Here is a 20,736-nt window from a genome sequence, read left to right as displayed (position 1 = left end):
GTGTATCACGATGATTTCTACTTGCTACTAACATCGAGGTTAAATTGTTTGAGCTAGCACTGAACTTTTTAAGGTCCAAATTTTCTTCTTCCAACATCTTGATTTTATCAAGAGCACTAGCTATATCAGCCTCAAGACGTTTTTCTCGGGAGAGATATTCGCCTTCTTTTTCTTCGAAACTCTTTTGTTGAGAGTTAATCCTTGCATCATAATCAGCAAGTTTCTCTTCCAACAAATGTACTTTTTCAAGAGTAGAATCAAGATCTTTCTCTAAAAGTTCCGCTCGATAAAGACTAGCACTTGCTTTTTCCTCAATATTCTGTATATATTTAGAATCAGTTAATGTAGAGCTTGTTAAGAAGAAGGCAATACGGAGATTGCAGGTAATACAAAGAGACGAAAGAGATACGAATAAGATGAAATTGATAAAGAGATTAAGAAAAGATAAAAGAGAATTCGTATAAACGAACAAAAAGATTGATAATAATATTGTTTTATAAAAGATTGTATTTCTAAACAAGAAGACTTAGCCTTTATATAGGTTCTACAAGAACCGACTAAAATAAAGAAAAGGAAATTCTAAGTAAACTAGGAAAAAAAAAGACTTACAAAGCAAGTAAACGAGACAAAGTTGATTACATAATGGAATCAACTTATCAGAGTTGCTTCATAAGAATGGAGGCAACTAGTCACAGTTGTTTTAGTCGAAAAGGGATCAACTTGTCATAGTTGATGTTGTCTTGAAGCAAAGGATGTCCTACATCAGTCCCCCTTCTTGAAAGAAACTCGCCCTCGAGTTAGCTAATAAGAAGAACTTCATTCTCTCCATATATTGCTTTAGGCCTCGAGTTGTCATCACAGAATATGAATTCTTTTCGTCCATGGAAGTAGCAGATTCCACGATTACCGGCTTACCGCGATCGAACACAAAACTCATATCTCTAGAGATCATAAACCGAAGTATCCAAGAAATGTGTCTGAAAGCATCATAAAAATTGTGCTTAAATTTTCCACGATCAAAAACAAAAGTCACGTCACTAGTATTTGTAATAAGAAACATGCCAGCGACGACTTCCATGAACACAGCACGCGTGTCTTCCAACTTCGGAATTACTTCTTTTAAAGCATAATCAATTGACTTGTTCCTCCGCTGGTCCAAAAATTTGAGTAGCTCCTTGAATATAATACCAATATTTCTTTTTTGGAACAGAATCCACCAACCAAGTCTTCTAACTTCGACATAACGTCTTGCATCGATTGTGATATCTAATATCCCAACAGTAGTTTTAATTATTCGTTCCAGCTGATGTTTCCAAATAAATATTACTGTCTCTTCTTGCTACAAACGTAAGCTGATTGTGAATTGGAAAAGACTATCTAGTTGTTTTGTTGAGATTTCCTCGCCCCTTTCATACTAACTCTCCCTAGTACCCTTGCTAAAACCTCCACCAGGCGAAGAATAAACCACACTTGAACGATTTAAGAATGTCCACTTTAACACCTGATAAAACTTAACCCCGTTTGTCGATCCCAAAGTAGGGTCTGTACTAGCCTTTTCATATTCCACTTGAAACGTAACCTGTAGGTAGATGTGAGCGTTCTTCTTTTTAAACCATGATTGGGAATTTTCAAAAAGAATAATGGCGCTGAATTCCATGTATCTCACCCAATCTATACTTGCGTCAGGTAAGAAAATTTCATGAATTTTGACTCCTATATTGGACTTCGTACGTTCCCCAGTGGCTGCTTCTCTTGTATATGCATGCAAACCAGCTGATTTGTTGGCGTCTACCGCTGAATTAATTAATTGAATAACAATAGAACAAAAGATTTGTCCTGCTCTGGTGATTTTTAGCCGCGCGTGGCTGTAGTAGTGAAAGGTATTAAAAACTACTAACCTTTGTGGCAGCAAAATATCAACTGTTTTGAACTCGGTACGACATTCATGTGATATCTTTGGAGACTTGCCAAAGAATTCAAAGTGGGAAGTATTAACAGCTAGCTTTTCACCATCATCGAACAGAATAAAGGAAATTTTCCTTCCAGGTTCCCATGTAACGCGCTGAAAATCACGTTTTGCTGACAATCCGAATATTAATCTCCCAATGGCAGTTGAGTTTATGAATGCCACTTCGTAGTCGTCCCTGCAATTACGAGCAAGAATTGTATAAGAACTTCTGTTGTTCCATGTCCAGAACGCATCAATCCAAATAAGAAAAACTCTTCCAATATCTTTGTTATTGCCTGCCAAAGTGTAGAATAAAGTACTGACTGCATGTCAACTACCAAGTTTCCACGTTTAACGGGTACATTTGTGTAACTCTTCATCCAAGTTTGGTATGTCCATAGAAACTTCAGTAAGATATACCATATTCCAGCCACGAAGAAGAGTAGACATTTTGTTGCGTTCACAAGGATTGACGAAAAGAATTCGAAGAACTTGAAAAATATTGGAAAATATTCCTTCACGATAACACCAGTTCGAGTAGTCACACCAGATAATGTCCAATAGCGAAGAGAAAAATGATAAAGCACGGTGTTCTCACAGCTTTGAGATTCATGAAACTCTTCAGCTGTTTGTTCATAATTCACACAACCATAAGCTTTTCCATCGATCTTATCGAATACCCCTTTTAGGTCGCCCAAGACGATCCCAAAATCCCATGGCAGTTTCTCAACTCTTGATATATCATCTTGAGATCGACCCACATTCACATTGACAGAACTATAATGCGACACAAATAGATTCTCATAGGACGATTCTACATAGATTGATTCAATTGCGTCTGTCTTGTTACGCATGCTCATATGATATGCACTAAACATGTATCTAGGTCCTAGTTAGCAATTCGGGATACGGGTAGTAGTTCGGGACGGTATATGTACGGGAATTATACGGATTTAGTCAAAAATCTGGTCAACGGTTCGTTGTTCGGACAGTAATTCGGAACGGCATACGTACGTACATATTCGTTTTATAAATGTGAGTTCGGCACTTAAAATTCGGCTTACATATATGATAAATTGATAAGTATTGTGACCTTATTACGAAACTAATTTTATTTGTATATGATTTATAAGATGGAAAAAAATATTTTAGCGTGATTATTTAACAAGAAGTAAACAATTTAATCGCATAAATATATTTAGAAAATAGTTTATAGACTTTTAAACAAAAACTAACACATAAAACTGGTTAAACAACTACCAATAAAAAAATTTAACTGAATAATTATATTTAAATATAAAGTATATACAAAAATCAAATAAAATTCTAGTTCGGAAATATCAATCGGATTCGGTCAGTTCGGTAACGTTCACGAATCATTCGTGAGATCCATATAATCCGGAAACTTGGTTCGGAGTTCAAATAGTTCGGAAATATCATTCGGATTCGGTCAATTCGGATACGTTCGCGAATCATTCGAGAATGATTCGGAGAATTACTAACTAGGATCCAGGCAAGAGATCCAATTTACCTTGTAACGGAATTAAAGCATGAAACAACAGCTCCAAAAACTTGAAAAACGTTTCCAAATAATCCTTCATGGCTCCACCAATTTGAATATCAACAGCTCTATGAACGATGAACTGAAACTCCTTAAATAATGAATTTGTTTTAACATGAAGCACAGCCATACCATCTTCATGTCCCGGATGCAGAAAATTAGTGTTTTCCATCCACGGCGCATCATTATGGTTTTCCACACAGGGCCATCTCAGCTCATCTTGAACTGTAGCTCCTGGTTTGTCAATAGTAGTCAACGTAACTTCATAGCCACATATAGAATTAATCCCATGCGTGCATATTGGATGAACTTCTAAATCTTCTGCCAACGATACTCTTTCGGCTTTTGAGAATATATGACTGCGAATTTTTCCAGTATAGTTCTCAGTAGTTATATCTTCTTGAGATTGACATACAAACTCATCGGCAGAAATAGAAAACAATGGTTCATAATTCATTGTACTAGTCGGGTATAACTCAACAGAATTTCCATATATTAACTCAACAATCTTACTAGAGTCTATATAAGAGATAATACGTGCTTTCTCAAGATTAAGAACTTGATAATTCTCAACAGTAGGCAAAGCAAATATTTCATTATCAGGAACTAGTACATCCAGAGGTTTATTAAAGTTAGATGACTCACCAATAAACTCCAAAGAATTATGCGACAGCTCCTTCAACTGATTTATCTTTTCTTCTTTTTGATAATGAACTTCCATAGGTTGTGAACCTTCAACAGTCTCCTCTGAAACCGGAACCAACATTACATCAACATTCTCTTGAGAAGTAATCTTCGTCTCTTCCTCACCAGTTGATGTAGCCGAAATATCTCCAGCACCTTTAGACGAAAAATAATCATCTTGAGTTGATAACGATACAACTTTATCGTTATGTGATTCCTCATCTTCGTCCACCATATTTTCTTCTTCTCTATATTCTAATCCCAACAATTTGTATAATAAAGAAGGTCTGCTCTCGTAACTGGTCTATCCATATTTTCTTGATAAGCAAGTGGAGCTTTGTTTACTTGAACGTCTTTTGCTATAGAAACAACGTTCTTTTCATCACGAACAAATATAGTCGAAACATCTTTAACACCCACAGATGATAACGAAACCTCTTGAGTTGAAAACGAAACTTTTTTATCCTGAATTTCATCTTTCTTTTCAATTTTTTTATGAGAGCTGTGTGTCTTGCTTCCTCGGTTTCAAGCTTAGTTTCAATATTAGTAAGGGAAGTTTGAAGAGGTTTCAAGATTTCAGCAAAATCTGCTAAGGTGATAAGCTTTTCTGCCATTGAAACGAGAGGTAGGGTTTTGAATTTGCGGAAGCGATTATGGATCGGTTTCTAGATAAGAATCTAGAAACGTTGGCTGTGGTACCAACTAATGTAGATCTTGTTAAGAAGAAGGAAATACGGAGATTGCAGGTGATACGAAGAGACGAAAGAGATACGAATAAGATGAAATTGATAAAGAGATTAAGAAAAGATAAAAGAGAATTCGTATAAACGAATAAAAAGATTGATAATAATATTGTTTGGTAAAAGATTGTATTTCTAAACAAGAAGATTTAACCTTTATATAGGTTCTACAAGAACCGACTAAAAGAAAAAAAAGGAAATTCTAAGTAAACTAAGAAAGTAAAAGACTTGAAAAGCAAGTAAACGAGACAAAGTTGATTAGAGAATAGGATCAACTTATCAGAGTTGCTTCAGAAAAACAGAGGAAACTAGTCACAATTGTTTTAGTCGAAAAGGGATCAACTTGTCATAGTTGATGTTGTCTTGAAGCAAAGGATGTCCTACATCACCAGTTTTCTTTGCTTCCTCAAGGCAATTGTTAAGCCTTTCTTTCATAGAATGAATCTCTAATGAAGCTTCTCTTTTTAGAGAAAAAAATTCAGACTTTGAGGAGTCAAGACCAATGACAAGTTGATCAATCATAGCTTGCAGAAAATTTATATCGTCTAGATGCTTTCTTTCTCTTTCTAATGCAAGAATAGTTCAGTTGAACATGAGAGAAATTTTTCGCTTAATTCGTTTTGATGAAATGTTTCTACTTTCGATGAATCGATGTTTTTCTCGTCATCAAGAAAATTTCTTTCAGAGTCTGAATCATTTATTACGAATACATGACTTAAATTAATCTCGTCTTGAGAACATTCAGACTTATTCTCAGAAGAGCAAGTAGAACTTGACGAAGAAGCCTCTTTTAAACATTTCTTAAAATCAAAACTTTCAACGTCTTGCGATACGTTAATTGAGTCTTTCTTTAGTTTTCGCTCTCGCTTAACTTTACTTTGACTCATGTCTTATAGGTTGGATCGCATCAAACACGGATTGTTAGATCTTTTCGTGTTTGCCTTCTCTGATACCAATTGAAAAGACGAGAGTACCCAAATATACCTCAAACTAAAACTTTTCCACCTATAAGTCATTTCTCCTAAAGTGATTGTCTATGAATTGAGTCGAGACAATACAAAAAATCGGTTCACACTTCGTGTGATCGTCTATGGATACGAGATCGAGACAATACGACAACAAGATAACTTGTGTGATTGACTATGGATACAAGATCGTGACAATGCAACAATGAAGTATGTTTACTTGTGTTGATGGTAGTTTTTAGCTTAGGGTGAAAATCGTAAAACCTTAGTCAAACAGTAACATCACACTAGAGTAATAATGTCGCAACCAGCACATTTATTGAACCATTCAACATGTCTGCGTAAAATTACCGGGGTACCTTTTTTTATATATATGCCATGCTCCACGGCAGAGCCCTCGGTACTGACTGGCATCATCTCTACCATGCCAGCCACATTTCCGAGCCAAAGGCATGCCAACCATGCCAGCCGCACCATCGTTCCAATGACATACCATTCCATCCACGTCTCCGCGCCATAGGCATGCCAACCATCCCAGGCGCACCACCGTGCCAATGGCACACCATGCCAGCCACATCTCCGTGCCAAAGGCATGCCAGCCGCACCACCGTGCCAATGGCATACCATGCCAACCACGTCTCCGCGACAAAGGCATGCCAACCATGCCAGCCGTACCACCGTGCCAATGGCATACCATGCCAGCCATGTCTCCGCGCCAAAGGCATGCCAACCATGCCAGGCGCACCACCATGCCAGCCACGTCTCCGCGCCAAAGGCATGCCAACCATGCCGGCCACACCACCATGCCAGCCGCACCTTCGTGCCAACGGCATACCATGCCAGCCACGTCTCCGTGCCAAAGGCATGCTAACCATGTAACACCCCAAAATTCGGGTCATGGATTTAATTAACCCAAATTCTAGGTGTTACGGTCGGGTCTCAGAACTCTAATTCGTTTCCGAGATTTAATTAACCCCTAAAGTTTATCAGTATTCTTAAAGATTTTTATCAGCCTAACAAGTCTTTAAGTTCAAAATTACAAGGATGAGAGGAATCTAAGTAATGTACACTAGAAATATGGGCAAAAAGTGCCGCAGAAATACATCCCTAACAGCCTGCGTTGTCGAGGCTCCACAGACTTCATTAGAAATCGGAATTCAGAGCTTGTCCCCAATTTATAAAGTACAAAGACACGCCTTCCTAATTCACTTTAAAAATCCAGATTTCGAGTTCAAATGGTCGGTCAACAGTGTAGGCAAAGTAGGTCGTAGAACTGCCTACCTACAGATTTCAGTTCTGGCAAGCTGTGGTTCAGGGGAAAGATCTCCTAAACGATAATTCGAAACGCTAAGTACTTTGAACCTATTCTAGAAAAAACATATAGGAATATTTTTTGTTAATAAAGTGTCGCCTAAGTCCCTACCTATTGGTGTCAGTTTCGCAGACAACAAGGTGCAGAAAAATGTGTCACAAAACATGGTTTTTCAATATTAAATTTTAAATAAAGATTTCAAAGGCAATCATCATTCAACAAATCCCTTTAAAGTATATAATAAAAACTTCCTGGGAAGTAATTTATGTTTTTAAGTCTCCACGTTTATTCTCTCAAAGAAAAACATCAAAATACATGGACTTGAAACAAAGAGTAATGCATGCTTAAACTAACGACTTCTCACTTGCTTCGCCCTTTGATAAAATCTACAAAATCGTCAATTAGGGTGAGATGACGGCTCAAGAAGCTTACGTTCCCATCCTCAAAGAGATGCGAAAGAAATCTCGAAAAAACAAAAGGATTAGATGTAAAGAAACGACTATAGAACTTCAAAACGTACATGGTGCATTCAATAAATAAAATTCACAAAAAAAAACAATGAAGACTCCGATAAATAAATTCATTTAGATTTCGGTACATTGAGTCCACGGCAAGAAAACCTTGGTTCGTACACCCACCTATCGTTTCTCGGCACGGACAACCGCCATCGATGGTCGGGAAGCTACGTTCCCATGGGGATCATTACCCATTTCTCTATATCGGGGATCATTACCCGGTGCAAGATGGAACTATGTTCCAACTAACGGAAGACATGAACTCAATCAGTTTTCTTTATAAATCTCATTTGCATTCACATTCACATTCAGTGTAGTTCATTCACAAAAGGGACTCAACTGACTTTGTATATCAAAACACATAGACAAGAAAAACATTCGTCGACAAGGAAATCTCTATGCATATGGAGTTCATTTCCATTTACCAAAATCAACAAACTTTATAGTTTAAATCGACATTCCCAGGCATAAAATAAGAAAGCCATCCATTATTATAAACTGACAAACACATGGGGCTAAGTTAACAAAGAAAATCTACAAACTTAGGATAAAGGGATTGGAGTTCTTATAAGCACTTTCACAAGAACTTTCAGTTCTTAAATGAAACATTGAAAACAACTATTTGAAACCCAATTTTTATTTCACAAAACCAAACAAATCATTTCAAATCAGTAATCCCATCACAAAATCAAACATCCCATTTTATAAGTCATGATAGCAAAACCATTAGTTTCAATCTCCATAAAGCAATTCAAAGCGACCACGGGGAATTAAAAATAATATGAACAAGAATAAAATCCCAAAGAAGATGAGTAGTAAAACCTACCTCAAATTAGAATGCACCTAGTTATCTTCATCCTTAGAATTCTTCTCATGCCCTAGCTTCAACTCTTAAGAAATCTTTAATATACAGCTCCTACGTTTTAATTTCAATTTCTATCTCTTCATTTTCCAAAATTAATAAAACCCATTTTTCTCCCATTAATGAAATCCTAAATTACTTTCTTGTTCTAGAATTCTCTTGTAAGAGTATATGCAAGTGATGGATATTCACGCCCCATCTTATTAACACCAAGTGAGTGGATCTCAGTTAGTCATATTTCTAAGTTTTACTCATGTAATATGGGCTTGCAGAAACTTTTCTGGGCTAGTATATCAATAATAAACAGAGGACAATTCAAGCATATGGTAAGACCAAACTTCCATTTGGTCTACACGAAAAACATGTTATTGAATACGGTTAACACCCGAACCGGAAGCATGTAAAACGGGTGGTGGAAAATACAAGGTATCACAAACCATGCCAGCCGCACCACCGCGCCAATGGCATACCATGCCAGCCGCACCACCGCGCCAATGGCATACCATGCCAGCCACGTCTCAGAGCCAAAGGCATGCCAACCATGCCAACCACACCACCGTGCCAATGGCATGCCATGCCAGTCACGCCTCCGCACCAAAGTCATGTCGGCCATGCCACGATGCCGTTGGCTGCCAAAACGAAGGGTAGCAACAATCAACAGCCGCCCTTCCTTCTGAGATGCAAATATCAACTGTCCAAGTTCGCCACCAAACGCGTGGCAACTTTTGTCCCAATGCCAAGCCCTAATTTTGGTCGCGCCTAAACTATGCCAAAACCCTAATTTTGGCTGCGCCTAACACTATGTCAAAATCCTAGCTTGGCCACGCCTAGACCATGCCAATGCCATGTCGTCCATACCACGATGCCGCTGGCTGCCAAAATGAAGGGTTCCAACAATCAACGGCCGCCCTTCCTTTTGAGATGCAAATCTCAGCCGTCCAAGTTCACCACCAAGCGCGTGGCAACTTTTGTCCCATTGCCAAGCCCTAATTTTGGTCGCGCCTAAACTATGCTTAAACCCTAATTTTGGCCGCACCTAAAACTATGCCAAAATCCTAGCTTGGCCACGCCTAGACCATGCCAAAGCCATGTCGGCCATGCCACGATGCCGCTGGCTTCCAAAACGAAGGGTTGCAACAATCAACGACCTCCCTTCCTTCTGAGATGAAAATCTCAGCCGTCCAAGTTCGCCACCAAACGCGTGGCAATTTTTGGCCCAATGCCAAGCCCTAATTTTGGCCGCGCCTAAACTATGCCAAAACCCTAATTTTGGTCACGCCTAAAACTATGCCAAAATCCTAGCTTGGCCACGCCTAGACCATGCCACGATGCCGCTAGCTTCCAAAACGAAGGGTTGCAACAGTCAGTGGCCTCCCTTCCTTCTGAGATGCAAATCTCAGCCGTCAAAGTTCGCCACCAAACGCGTGGAAACTTTTGGCCCAATGGCAATCCCTAATTTTGGCCGCGTCTAAACTATGCCAAAATCCTAGCTTGGCCACGCCAAAACCATGCCAAATCCATGTCGGCCATGCCCCCATGTTGCTGGCTACCAAAACGAATGGTTTCAGCAATCAACGGAAACCCTTCCTCCTGAAATGTAAATCTCAACCATATAAGTTCGCCACCTAACGCGTGACAACTTCTGGCCCAGGGCCAAATTCCACGGTTTATGCCAAAACCCTAATTTGGCCACGCCTAAAACATTCCAAAGGCGTGCCAACCCTGCCAGCCACGCCACTTGGCCAAAAACATAGCCAACGGCTCCGCCCAAGCCGCATCATGCCAACGTCTCCGATCCACACCATGCCGAACGGCTCCGTCCAAGCCGTACCATGCCAGCGGATCCTTTCCAAGCCGCGTAATGCCAACTCTTTGGCCACGATTCCAAATCCCTAATTTGGCAACGAAAAATCCATGCCTCCATGCCACTGGCTGCCAAACGAAAGGTTGCAACAATCAACGGATATCCTTCCTCCTGATATGCAGATCTCAGCCGTACGAACTTGCCATCAAATGACTTGTGGCAATCTCTGGGATACGGTGCCAACTCTTGGGCACGATGCCAAAGACCTAATTTGGCCACGACAAAGCCATGCCTCCATGCCGCTGGCTGCCAAACGGAAGGCTGCAACAATCAACGGCTATACTTCCTCCTGAGATACAGATCTCATCCGTACAAACTTGCCACCAAATTACTTGTGGCAACCTCTTGGATACGATGTCAATTCTTTGGTCGCGGTGCCAAACCCTAATTTGGCCACGCCAAAGCTATGTCGTCCATGCCACCATGCCGCTGGCTGCCAAACAGAAGGTATCCACGATCAACGGCTACCCTTCCTCCTGAGATGCAGATCTCCGTCGTACAAGCTTGCCGCCAAACGATTTGTGGCAACCTTTTGGCTACACTTCCAATTTTTGGCCACGGCACACACTTGGCTACGATGCCAATTCTTTGATCACAGGACCAAACCTTAATTGCCACGCCAAGAGCATGTGCAAGCCATGTCGCGGCCACTCGCTGGCGGTCAACGGAAGGGAGACATAATCAACGGCCACCCTTCCTATTGAGATGTAAATCTTGGCCCTCGAAGGTCACCACCGAACCGGCAATCCTCTCAATTTTAACGGCCACGAAAGCACACGAGACATCAAAACATGTCACAAACTTGGGGATGCTCATCAGGATATTGGTCTGGTGGTTTACAGCGTGCGACATACACTACGCCCGTTACAAGAAAGTGTCATAAGAGTGAGGAGGTTAGTATATACAAGGAGCAATGGTGAAGCGTTTCCTTCATTATGGAAACATCAATTCCAGGCGTTACCCGTTACCGCTTTCTTCCATTTACTCAACCGCTTTCACTACTTACGAGATGAGGGTACGTTTCGTTGCGACTTGTATAAATAGGTCTCACTTATTTCCACCAAAGGACAAGTTCTGGTCAGGAGAATACAACTCTCATAAATTACTTGTTAGCTTTCCAATCTGTTAGCTTTCCACTTTCTGATACAAGTCGTCAAACAACTACTCTTCCCGAATCAACCATTCTGGTCTCAACACTCTCTTCGCTTCCCTCCCTAGACCAACCCTTCTCCTTCACTTTGTGACCGAAGCAAGTCTGGAATGGACATTTCTTGGTTTAGGCCGGATTTGTACAGATTGATATCTCGAATCAAAGTACTCTCTTGCAGTACATTGTTTAGGGTTTAGACTCGTTTCTCACTCACACACTCGAAATTACCAAAATCAGCAGAAATTGTTTTCCCCCTCAAACAATTGGCGACCACAGTGGGAGATCAATCTCTCGGTTGAAATATCGATTTCCCATTTCTAGTTTCACCTTTCAATTCCAATTTCAACATCGTAGAAATCAGATCTGGGTCAGCAACAAACCCTGAGAACACCAACACGGAACATGTCCCTGGTACTAACACTCCTTCTAGTGGCATCACTATGCCACCTACTAATCCCAGTAGCACGGAAAGCGCTCCTTCAGGTGTTACACCGCCAATCACCAGGGCCAGAGCTGCTGCCGCCCCTAATATTTTTACGCAGCCTATTAATCCCAGCATCACGGAAAGCGCTCCTTCAGGTGTTACAGCACCAGTCACCAGGGTTAGAGCTGCTGCTACCGCCCCTAATGCTTCGTCAAGTATGGCGCCCCCGACCGTCACTAGGACTACAATTACCCCACCATCAGGATGAGAAACTGGAGGATCCAGAGGGAGCAGAACCTATATCACCATCGCTGATTTGATGGAGAGACAGGAGGTTCTTGCTAGAGACCAGACGGACATGGCTTCGACTCAGAAATAGGTACTTGTCTTTCTCAAGACCCTAATAGAACGGCTACCACAGGAATCGCGCCATCCAGAATCGATGAGGAACACCTCCAATACCCCTGGAGCCGGCACCTCAGCGGGGCATACCTTTCCAGACGAAGAGACTGGCACCGGAACCCCATTGGAGAGAAATCAACCTTCCAATTTTGTCACACGAGAAGATTTGGAGAAACTTCTTCGGAATTGAGTCAAAAGTGATGATATAGACATGCATCAGCATCAACCCCCTTACCCGCCTGAAATACAAAGAATTCCTCTTCCAAGAGGATACTCTTCTCCTGAATTCACTTTACATGACGGCACCGGGAATGCACGTGAACATATCTCTCGATTCCTGGAGTCCCTAGGCGAACACGAATATAATCACGTTCTCTGTATGAGGGAGTTTTTCAAAATCACTTACCGGAAGAGCATACACGTGGTACAACAGCATCACACCAAACAGCATCCCCAACTGGGATGACATGGTTACGGCATTCTACAAGAAGTACTTCTTCGTGTCTGAGCAAGTTACCTTCTCGGATCTAGGAAGGATGTTCCAATGAGATAACGAACATCCAAATGATTTTGTCAAGAGATTCAGGGTTCAAGCGCTATACTGTCATGACCCAAACATGACCGAACAACAATTGGTGAATTCCTGCATTAACGGTATGGCTCACATCTATCGCGCCTTACTAGAGAACCTGCGGTTCCAGACATTCTCTAAACTCCATGAGGCTGCCAAACGATCAGCCACAACAGCACCAGCATTGTTAGAAAGAACCAGGCCAACCAGAGGCGAAGACGCATGTGAAACTCGAGGAAGTAGACGTATCGTCAAGAAACAATACAACACTGGTCCCTCCTCTGTGAGCGTAGTAGACGAAGGAGAAAAAAGGAAGGCCCCAGCGGCAGACCAATAGCCTAAACGCGCGGCACTAGCACGACGGGCGGCTCCGCCACGGAGGGCCGCCGCTAAGGCTCCCATGCATCATCACGAAGCGGGAGAAGATGTCTTAGATTTCCCGTTCCCGATTGAGGAGGTGATCGAACTCTTAGAAGCATGGATCCAAGATGATGTCATCAAACTACCACCTCCCAGGCACCCACCGACCGAAGCCGAGATGGAAAACCACAAATACTGCCGCTACCAAAGGTTTGTTCACCACCCGACCAACGACTGCAACAGACTAAATCATATCTTCAAGGAGAAGGTAGAAGCATGGTAACTTCAGCTGGGAAACGAGGGAGTGCATAGAGATCCACTTCCGGTGAGGAATTGCGGGATCTCTGGGGACTCCGTCCATGAGACTGTACAATCCATGATGCAGCACGTATAAGAAATTCTCTACATTTCCAAGGCGCAACGTCAAGATATCTTCATGGCCCTCAACCGTGCTGTGTCGAGAAAACGACTTTTTCCTGTTATGGAAGCCACGCCAGGAGCCCAAGCTCTCTCAGGGAACGGTGAACACAACTGGGGACTGCTGACCACAGCCTATCTAAGAGGTGCTAAGCTCGAAAATGCACTGATCGACGCCGCCTCTGACTTCAACATTATTACCATCAAGACTCTGAAAGCTGTGGGAATTTTGAAACAAGAGGCTACCCACTCCCCATCTGTGGTCAAGAATTCGGAAGGAGAAATAATGAACACATACGGTTACATTAACCCCGAGATCAAGATATGAGACGCTATAACGCATGAAAAATTCCACATCGTCAAAGAACTAAGTTATGACATGATCCTGGGGATCTCATGGGTATTTGACAACAAAGCGAAATTGAGAGTATCCCCTCTGTCAGTGTCGAAACCCGAAAGAGTTTCCAACAAGCCGTCCAACCTACTTCCATATCAACGACTTACCAATGGAACTCGATCACCTGGAGAAAGCCCATTGGCGCTAGCTCATAGATTCCAAACGCAAGTAAGTCTGGTCAAACAACCTTCTCTATAACCAGTCACTTCTTCTCTTATCTCGTCATGGGGACTCGGTCCGATTACCAGCACAGACATTGTTAAGAGATATGAGTGGGGCGCCGGGTCTTTCAAGCGCTCCGCCAAGAATTTGGAAGCTGCAGTCGAAGATGACGATACCAAGAGTCAAGCGGTTACACGACATCCAAACTCATTTCAAATTGGAGACTTGGTGGTCAAGACGACCTCATTTCAAGTCCTAAAGATAACGGTGAAGGTAGCTGTTCGAACTGACTCACCCGAAGAAAAGGAAGACGAGCCATATATGGTGGCAGATGTTCTTTTGGGTGGTTATTGCAAACTCATCAACACCGACAAGTTGGAGGGCGTGACAGTTCACTCGCGATGGCTCAATCCCTTCAATACCTAAAGCGTTGTGCTACTTTCTTTTCCAGCATTCCTTCTTAAGTATTTTCTTCAGCAATTTCTCTTTCCACTCGATATTTGTATTCCCTCCAAGATGAATGCACCGCTTGCATTCTTCATTAAGGGTTCTAGTTTCTATTTAAAGCATACCTTTCCTTTCAAACGGGTTTTCTGGATCTCAAAAAATAAATCCCAAATCATCGAGAAACTATTACCCATCAAATCACGACCAGAAAAGCCGAAACCATGCAAGAGATACCTCATTCAAAGTTCTGAAGGGAATAATATACAGACATGGAATGTCGAACAACTTATTCTAATGGAAAAATTTGGATCTTTCAAATAAGAGGTTTTATTCATTCAAAGATGTGAAACCGTGAAAACTGGATAAGCGGGATGCTATTTGGCAAAACCCTAACTTCGCAATGAATACAAAGAAAATGAAAATGAGTCTGTGAAACATCAAAACGGCTACACGACAAAGAGAAACGGCAAAAAGGAGAAGCTAGTCATCGAAAGCGGATGCATGGGTCGCAAACTCCTCTATCAGAGCTTTTTCAAGCACTTTCCCCAACAATCTCTCGGGCAGCAAATGTTCCATCCAGAATCCGCCTCAGCAGTAGCAACCTCAGCATCCCACCCGGAAACCGCCTCAGCAACAACAACATCCGGCTCCTTCCCGACATCCGCTTCAACAGCCGTCCCAGCATATGCCGCCATGACTTCTCCAACATCACCGACAGCAGTTTCGGCGTCTACTTCAAAAGCTATTTCAGTTTCATAAACCACAGCGTCGTCTTCCTCGAAAGCCTTTTCAGCGACCTTTCGAGGAGGATACCCCGATTTATACGCATCAGAATCAAGGATTATAACACCGTCTTGGACAGGGAAGTTAAGTTGGCTCTCCCCTAAAAGTTTCACAAACTCAGTCTTACGCCGTTTCAATCAGGAGGCGAATCGTTCCGTCCTAGCACTGAGTTGTGTAGAAGTTTCGTCACTCTGAAGTCTCTCAACGTGCCGGGATGTTTCGTAACCTCCACGCTTCTCCTCCATGTCCACCGAAGCCGTGAAAGCCTGAACACGCATCCGCACTTCGCATAGATAGGCGGAAGGCATGTCCTGAATAATTTCGCCAGCTTCACGAAACAGAGAATCAATCCTGTCCAATGCCTCCTCATGAGAACAAAACTGGTTTTTGCCAATTCCAATGCTTCCCTCCTAAGAGTTAGAGGTACGGTTGTCCCATTATGCGCTAAAAAACCAAAGAGGGGGATAAGTTTTCACCCTGTTTTCACCGGCATCTTACATGAGAAAGAAGACAAAATGGGAAACCAGGAGAAAACACGAGATGATACCTGCAAAGAAGGTGGACGCGATTTTTAGGACGACATGTGCGAACGAAGGATTAAAGATCATCTCTTATATTCAGCAGAGTGATGAAGTCCAGAAAAGGAAAGCCTCCTACTGACCGTGAACCAAGGCGTGACATCAAGGTTTTAATTAAATCCTCTTCTACTATCAAATATGAGGAAAGCCTTATATTTGTCTGTGCGAGATAATTAGGGTTTGGTGAAAAAACGTGGAAGTACGTATTTGAGACACACTTGCCTGCGTTGTTACTACTTCTCTTCCGCCAGCACTGAAACTCCGAAGCAAAACTGATGATATGACATGAGGAGGAGGAATCATGTCCCTTTTGTGGCTGCAGCGCCTTTGGAATTTGAATAAGGAAGGGGTTTCCTATTTGAATCCACGTATGAAAGAGGCAATCGAGCCCGCAATAGCAAGATGCACGGTGCCAAAAATCCAGCGCCATGCCAGGCCAGCCATGCCAAGTCTACGTTCCGCACCACGCCAAGTCCAAGTCGACAGTCCGCACCACGCCAAGACAACAGTCCGCGCCAAGTTCAAGCCGGCTCCATCCCAAGCCGACCAATGCTAACGGCTCATTCTAAGCCAATCTAATGCTAACGACCCATTCAAAGACGGATAACTCCAGTGGCTCCCCTTCACGCCAAGTCTATGCTAGCAGCTCCATTCCGCGTTCCCAAGCCTAGCCCTGATGGCACAGCCCTTCCAGGCTGATGCCAATAGCCTGCATCTCAACCAGCAAGCGCCTATACCCCTCCGCGGCCTATCCAGGGCACCACGAGCAGAATTTTACGCAAAGCCGTTAACGCAAGAATCACGGATTCACCTTACCTCCCGAAAAAAGGATAGACGGATCTTCCTGACCATCTTTTCATGACTTTCCATTTCGATTTCGTCCTTGTCTGTCACCATATTATGCTTACCTCACAACAATGCCCATGTTCCAAGCTAAGCAGGGGACTTAATGTTGATGGTGGTTTTTAACTTAGAGTTAAAACCGTAAAACCTTAGTCAAACAGCGACGTCACACTTGAGTAATAATGTCGCCACTAGCAAATTTATTGAACCATTCAACATATCTGCATAAAATTACCGGGTACCTTTTTTTATACATATGCCATGCTCCACGGCAAAGCCCTCGGTACTGATTGGCATCATCTTTACCATGCCAGCAACATTTTCACGCCAAAGGCATGCCAACCATGCCAGCCGCACCACCGCGCTAAAGGCATGCCAACCATGCCAACCGCGCCAACGTTCCAACGTCATACCAAGCCAACCATGTCTCCACGCCAAAGGCATGCCAACCATGCCAGCCGCACCACCGTGCCAATGGCATACCATGCCAGCCACGTCTTCGCGCCAAAGGCATGCCAACCATGCCAGCCGCACCATCGTGCCAATGGCATACCATGCCAGCCACGTCTCCGCGCCAAAGGCATGCAACGACACCACCATGCCATCCACGCCTCTGCACCAAAGCCATGTCGGCCATGCCACGATGTCGCTGGCTGCCAAAACGAAGGGTTGCAACAATCAACGGCCGCCCTTCCTTCTGAGATGCAAATCTCAGCCGTCCAAGTTCGCCACCAAACGCGTGGCAACTTTTGGCCCAATGCCAAGCCCTAATTTTGGCCGCGCCTAAACTATGTCAAAACCCTAATTTGGTCGCGCCTAAAACTATGCCAAAATCCTAGCTTGGCCACGCCTAGACCATGCCAAAGCCATGTCGTCCATGCCACGATGCCGCTGGCTGCCAAAACGAAGGGTTGAAACAATCAATGGCCGCCCTTCCTCCTGAGATGCAAATCTCAGCCGTCCAAGTTCGCTACCAAACACGTGGCAACTATTGTCCCAATGCCAAGCCCTAATTTTGGCCGCGCCTAAACTATGCCAAAACCCTAATTTTTGCCGCGCCTAAAACTATGCCAAAATCTTAGCTTGGTCATGCCTAGACCATGCCAAAGCCATGTCGGACATGCCACGATGCCGCTGGCTTCCAAAACGAAGGGTTGCAACAATCAATGGCCGCCCTTCCTTCTGAAATGCAAATCTCAGCCGTCCAAGTTTGCCACCAAACACGTGGCAACTTTTCCCAATGCCAAGCCCTAACTTTGGCCGCGCCTAAACTATTCCAAAACCCTAATTTTGGTCGCGCCTAAAACTATGCCAAAATCCTAGCTTGGCCACGCCTAGACTATGCCGGCCATGCCACGATGCCGATGGCTGCCAAAATGAAGGGTTGCAACAATCAACGTCCGCTCTTCCTTCTGAGATGCAAATCTCAGCCGTCCAAGTTCGCCACCGAACACGTGAATGCCAAGCCCTAATTTTGGTCACGCCTAAACTATGCCAAAATCCTAGCTTGGCCACGCCTAAACCATGCCAAAGCCATGCCACCATGCCGCTGGCTTCCAAAACGGAGGGTTGAAGCAATCAACGACAACCCTTCCTCTTGAGATGCAAATATCAGCCATATAAGTTCTCCACCTAACGCGTGGCAACTTCTGGCCCAGGGCCAAAATCAACGGTTTATGCCAAAACCCTAATTTGGCCACGCCTAAAACATGCCAAAGGCGTGCCAACCCTGCCAGCCACGCCACTTGGCCAAAAACATAGCCAATGGCTCCACCCAAGCCGCATCATGCCAACGGCTGCGAGGCACACCATGCCTAACGGCTCCGTCCAATCCGCACCATGCCAGCGGCTCCTTTCTAAGCCGCGTAATGCCAACTCTTTGGCCCCGATGCCAAAGACCTAATTTTGCCACGACAAATCTATGCCTCCATGTCGCTGGCTGCAAATGGAAGGTTGCAAAAATCAACGGCTATCCTTCCTCCTGAGATGCAGATCTCAGCCGTACAAACTTGCCACAAAACGACTTGTGTCAACCTATTAGCTACGATGCCAATTCTTTGGTCGCAGTTCCAAACCCTAATTTGGCCACGCTAAAGCTATGTCGGCCTTGTCACCATGCCGCTGGCTTCCAAACGGAAGGTAGCCATGATCAACGGCTACCCTTCCTCCTGAGATGCAGATCTCCGTCGTACAAGCTTGCCACCAAATAACTTGTGGCAACCTTTTGGCTACGCTGCCAATTTTTGTCCACGACACACACTTGGATACGATGCCAATTCTTTGGTCACAGCACCAAACCCTAATTGGCCACGCTAAGAGAATGCGCAAGCCATGCCGCGGCCACTCCGCTGGCGGCCAACGGAAGGTATTCATAATCAACGCCCACCTTTCCTATTAAGATGCAAATCTCGGCTGTCGAAGGTCACCACCGGACCAGCAAGCCTCTCAATTTTAACTTGCCACACGTAGCAACATGCTACACGTTTTCCACGAAAACACACGAGACATCAAAACATGTCACAAACTAGGGGATGCTCATCGGGGTATTGGTCTGGCGGTTTACAGCGTGCGGCGTACACTAATCCCGATACAAGAAAGTGTCATAAGATTGAGGCGGTTAGTAAATACAAGGAGTAATGGTGAAATATTTCCTTCATTATGGAAACATCAATTCCAGGCATTACCCGTTACCGCTTTCTTCCATTTACTCAACCGCTTCCACTACTTACGAGACCAGGGTACGTTGCGTTGCGACTTGTATAAATAGGTCTCACCTATTTCCACCAAAGGACAAGTTTTGGTCAGGATAATACAACACTCAGAAATCACTTGTTAGCCTTCCCATCTGTTAGCTTTCCACTTCCTGATACAAGTCGTCAAACAACTACTCTTCCCGAATCAACTATTCTAGTCTCAACACTCTCTTCGCTTCCCTTCCTAGACCAACCCTTCTCCTTCACTTTATGACCAAAGCAAGTCTGGAACGACCATTTCCTGGTTTAGATCGGATTTGTACAGATTGATCTCTCGAATCAAAGTACTCCCTTGCAGTACATTATTTAGGGTTTAGACTCATTTCTCACCCACACACTCGAAATTACCAAAATCAGCAGAAACTGTTTTCCCCCTCAAACAACATGATAAAAGGTTCGGACTTTACCAAACACAATATGATTACTTATCAAGTTAACGTTTGTGTAGTTTACTTTAAATTATAATAACAATAATTATAATTGCGGAAAATAAAAGTAAATGACACAGAAAGATTTTGTTAACGAGGAAACCAGAAATGCAGAAAAACCCCAGGATCTTGTCCAGAATTGAATACTCTCAGGATTAAGACGCTATACAAAATCAAACCAACTTCGTATAGTTGAGACCAAGTAACTAAACCTATAGTTCACCTAGTTCCGCATGTATTCCCACTCCCCCGACCTGTAATAAGTTACGTACTTGGAACAATTCCTTTGGTTCGTATTTCGAACAGTAAAGGAACAACAAATCTGTTTGGTATCAACTCTTTTCAACCAAGTGATATGAGTTCGACAAAAGTCTCTTATGTTTATCTCAATAAACTCCTTTGTCAGGTTCTTAAAGCTATATTATTATCAACTACCAAAGTAATTGTTAAGATTTTGCAATCAATACTTTTAATCACAAAGAATTTTATTGATGTCGATCTACACAACTAATCAATCTAATCTACCACAAGGATAAACCGATTATAGTTGGATCCTCTTTTACCGAAACA

The sequence above is a fragment of the Papaver somniferum genome, chromosome 11 (assembly GCF_003573695.1).
Source record: "Papaver somniferum cultivar HN1 chromosome 11, ASM357369v1, whole genome shotgun sequence".
NCBI classification, from domain to species: Eukaryota; Viridiplantae; Streptophyta; class Magnoliopsida; order Ranunculales; family Papaveraceae; genus Papaver; species Papaver somniferum.
Note: the sequence above shows the minus strand (reverse complement) of the source record.